This window comes from Aotus nancymaae, unplaced genomic scaffold (assembly GCF_030222135.1).
Source record: "Aotus nancymaae isolate 86718 unplaced genomic scaffold, 86718_ANA_hifiasm-v0.15.2.pri h1tg000004l, whole genome shotgun sequence".
NCBI classification, from domain to species: domain Eukaryota; kingdom Metazoa; phylum Chordata; class Mammalia; order Primates; family Aotidae; genus Aotus; species Aotus nancymaae.
The window spans coordinates 22,241,594-22,246,493 of NW_026988415.1; the positions used below are offsets into that span (position 1 = coordinate 22,241,594).

Sequence of the window (4,900 nt, forward strand, 5' to 3'; positions counted from 1 at the left end):
CTATGCAAAGAATAAAGAAATATTGTATTAGTTTCACTTGAGACTGATTTTTTTTATTTGGTAGGCAGGACTTTGAATATAAGTCATTTTTGGACATTGCATACGCCTACTAAGAATTTCAGTTGCAAACATTTACAGTTCTAAGGCTGTGATGTTTTAAAAATAAATTACTATTAAAATTCCAACAGAATATTAAATACATTAATCGACATATTTCCAGCAGAATGATTATAGAAGATCAAGTAAAATATTTAAGAAATAATGTGCAAATGCATATTAGAAAGAACACATATATATATATATATGTAGAGAGAGAGAGAGAGAAGACAGAAAGAGAGAGACAGAGACTGCATTTAATTAAAATACAAGTCTCCTTTCCCTTCACGTCAGAAACCTCTTGTGTTGTAACCTCTTTGGGGGCCCAGGTTTCCAAATGTTCCTTCCTTTTGATCTTGCCCTTTATTCATAGATAACCAAAAGCAATATTTATCCTTTAGAGATTTGGAATTGAGCATATTTCTGGGTTTGTTATCTGTACTGAAATCTCTCTCATTAGTCTCTTCCTGTTCTTTCGATGCCAAATCTTCAATTAAATATTAACCCTAATTTGGAACTGTGTTATGCTTGTTATCACAAGGCTTTGCTAGACTATTATATTTACCAAAGTATTCCTTTGAAGTAAGGTTGCCAGATAAAATATAAAACAGCCAGTTATGTTTGATTTCCAGATAAATTTGGTCTTCTTCTGCCCCAAATATTATGGGGAACATACTTATACTAAAAATTAATAATTTATCTGAAATTCAAATTAAACCAAGTACTTTGTTTTGCTTTTCCATGGATTTTTAATTATTTTAAAATCTTGACTAAATCAGACAACCTCACTTCTAGGTAAAGCAAAGGAGCATTTACACAGCACTCATATGCTAGTCCCACTTTCACAAATCTTCTGTTTAATCCTTATTGCAACGCTATGATGTTTAAATACCAATCCCCATTTTAACAAATGAAAAAATAATCTCAGAGATTTGCAAGAGGCCATAAAGCTAATGGCTGGCCCATTGAAAATCAAACTTCTGTTCTGGTATTAAGCACAATACAACTTTCCCTCCACAATGCTGTCTCTCACTCTTTTCTGTTTTTCTTTACAGAATAGAAACAGGTGAAAAGCAAGGTTAGCTCTGCTTATACCACATGTTTTACGAAAACTTTCAAGCATTCACGTCAGAAAGGTTTGAACCAGAGCAACTTTATCTTGAATAGGGTCTGGGTAATATGAGACTGAGACATACTGGGCTTAATCCCCAGGAGGTTAGGCTTTCTAAGTCATTGGATGAGATAAGAGGTTGGCATAAGATACAGGTCATAAAGACATTGCTGATTAAACAGACCATGGTAAAGAAGTCAGCCAAAATCCAAGAAAACCAAGATGGTGACAAAAGTGATCACTGATCGTCCTCACTACTCATTATGCACTAAGTGTAATGCATTAGCCTGCCAAAACACACTCCCGCCAGTGCCACGACAGTTAAGAAATGCCATGGCAACATCAGGAAGTTACCGTACATGGTCTAAAAAGAGAAGGAACCCTCACTTCCAGGAATTGCCCACCCCTATTCCAGAAAACTCATGAATAATCAACCCCTTGTTTGACACATAATCAAAATGTAGCAATAAGTATATAAGCAACTGAGTGGTCCACGCTGCTGCTCTGCCTATAAAGTAGCCATTATTTATTCCTTTAGTTCCACAATAAACTTGCTTTCAAGTTACTCTATGGACTTGCCTTAAATTCTTTCTTGCGCAAGATACAATAACCCTCTCAGTGTTTGGTTCGGGACCCCTTTCTAGTAACATTCACATAGGTAGAGAGAATAGTATAGAGCATTCCCATGTATTCATCACCCAGTCTAAACAATTATCAACATGTTTTGTCAATTTTGTTTTATGTGTCCACCATCATTCTACTTTTATTCTAGGGTACTTTAAAGCAAGTCCAGTATATCATGTTATTTAAACTCTTACCCTATCATTTTCCCAAACTTGGTCCATAATTAAATAGTTGACTAAGCTACCATCTGTATTCACTTTATACTAACAACTTCTTTACTCTTTGTTACTTTATTTTCCCTTGTGTTTGCCTAATGACTTCATTAATTTGAAATTAGTTATCTTTTCTGAAACCAGTAGACCTTAACAGTTTCAACTATCTAAATTAGTACCAAGACATTACCATAGGTTGCTTTACTTACTTAAAATTAAAATAAAATTAAACATATAAAACCACTGTCCTAGTTTGTTCTCTCATTACTATAAAGTACTGCCTGAGACTGAGTAATTTATAAAGGGAAGAGGTTTAATTGACTCACATTTCTGTAGGGCTGACGAGGCCTCAAGAAACTTACAATCATGGTGGAAGGGGAAGCAAACATGTCTTTCTTCATATGTTGGCAGGAAGGAGAAGTGTCAAGAAAAAGGGAGAAAAGCCTTTATAAAACCATCAGATCTCATGAGAACTTACTATCATGAGAAGAGCAGCATAAAGGTAACCACCCCCATGATTCAAGTAGCTCCTCTTCAGTTCTCTCCCATGATGTGGGGATTATGGGAACTATGATTCAAGATGAGATTTGTGTGGGGACATAGACAAACCGTATCATTCAGACCCTGGCCCCTCCACATTCTCATGCACTCACATTTCAAAACACAATCATGCCTTTTCAACAGTCCCCCAAAGTCTTAGCTCATTCCAGCATTAACCCAAAAGTCCTAGTCCAAAGTCTCATCTGAGACAAGGCAAATCTCTTCCACCTATGAGCCTGTAAAATCAAAAGCAAGTTAGTTATTTCCTGGATGCAATGGGGGTACAGGCATAGAGTAAATACAGCTATTTCAAATGAGAGAAATTAACCAAAACAAAGACCTTAAAAGCTCCAAGCAAGTCCGAAATCTAAGAAGGCAGTCATTAAACCTTAAAGTTCCAAAGTGATCTCCTTTGACTCCATGTCTCACACTCAGGTCATGCTGATGCAAGAGGCGGGCTCCCATGGACTTGGGCAGCTCTGTCTCTGTGGCCGAAACCAACTTCTATATAAGTTGTCTTGTCCTAATTTGAGAAAAACAATTACTCAGTAACTCTGCTATAGTTTGTGTGTGATATGGTTTGGCTATGTCCCCACAAAAAACTCATCTTGAGTTGTAGTTCCCATAATCCCCACATGTTCTGGGAGGGACCGAATGGGAGGTAATTGAATCCTGGGGGCAGTTGCCCCCATGCTGCTGTTCTCATGATATTGAGTGTGTTCTCCTGAGATCTGGTTGTTTTATAAGGGCTTTTTCCCCCTTTTTCTTCACACATCTCCTTCCTGCTATCATGTGAAAGAGGACGTGTTTATTTCCACTTTCACCATGATTTTAAGTTTTCTGAAGCCTCCCCAGACATAGGCAACTGTGAGTTGCAAGCTATTGAACTATTGAACACTCTAGGTTTGAAAATACGTTTCCACCTTTCAAAAATTGATGAAGTGGTGCTCACTTAGGCAGCACATATACTAAAATTGGAATGATACAGAGAAGATTAGCATGGGCCCTGCACAAGGATGACACACAAATTCGTGAAGCGTTCCATATTTTTAAACCCTGAGTTCTGTAAAAAAGAAAAAAAAATTGATGAAGTGGATTTCTTTCCTTTTCTCTTTACAGAAATAAACTCATCAGATAAATAAATGGTATATGAAATTTTGGCCTTAAATATAATGTGGGAGACTTTTAGCAGCAACAGAAAGTAGAAGCATCACCTAGAAAAATTGTGTCCACCCTCAGTTGAGTGATATTAGAGAATCATTAGACTGATGGTAAAGTGGAATGAAGTTAATTAAGCATTGTATAACTCTTATAGTGTATAACCTGCCACTGTGCTTAATCAGATAAAAAACATGGGGAAGGGGTAAAAATGTATATTTTGCAAAATGCTTAGCCATTCTTTAATAAAGAAAGCTAATGCTATCATTAGTGGCAGCTCTAAGCAAAACTTTTATCTTTTTTACCTATGAATAAGCACTCTTTGGGGAGATGAATATTGCTGCAGTCATATTGTGCTTTCAGTTAATGAGATGTGGATTCTATTTGTTAGAGTTTTATGGTAATGAAGCTTATAATTTACTGACAAACTGGCTTGCTTTCAGAACATTCTCTTATTGCACTGAATTTTTTTTTTCATCAGAAACATCGATGTGCTAATTTGTGTGTTTATGGCAGCAGATGTGCTCCTACACTAAAAGGCTGCCACAGTGAGGGAAAGGACAGGAGAGCAAAGGAAGAAGGGGAGAGGTGTTCAGAGTTTTCAATGGTAATAAACTGTAGACGTAAATGAACAAATGGCACAGTTTGCTTGAACATTCATGAATTCATCAAGTATGTTATCTGAAGTATCAAATATTTATCACTAAAATTTGGTTGAGTTACAAATATGCCGAGTGTCAAATCTCTTTATCCAGTGCGAAAACAAGGACAAAATTTTTCATTTAAAATTTAATAGCTGTAACAGAAAGTTGTTAAATTAAAAGTAGGTTGAAACCACTTTTCTCCCCCCAAGATAAGATTATTTTTCTAAATATGAAATATTGTAATTATTAGCAATGACTTTCCTGCACAGATCTTCTGAGTTCTATGTTTTCTCCAGCTCTAAAATTTTATGGCTCATAGGAGGAAAAACACTACCCAAATTCCAACACCACCTTTGTTAATTCCAGGTAAGTGAGGTGTGTAACAAAAATCATGGTATCTTGATGTTTCCTTTCATAGGAAATTGAAATATTCTAATCGCAGTTCTATAATCTATAATGGAAGACATAAAACCTTGATGATTTTGCAGACACTCTCATTAAACACAAAATAAAAC

The 4,900-nt window shown here is 36.0% G+C and overlaps 1 non-coding gene across 1 annotated transcript; it reads left to right on the top strand.

The window, feature by feature from the left end:
- Positions 1 to 3,527: 3,527 nt before the first annotated feature.
- LOC135269450 (U6 spliceosomal RNA) lies at positions 3,528 to 3,634 on the top strand. The gene has a single exon (XR_010337743.1). It is a non-coding gene; the product is annotated as a U6 spliceosomal RNA (small nuclear RNA).
- Positions 3,635 to 4,900: the final 1,266 nt, after the last annotated feature.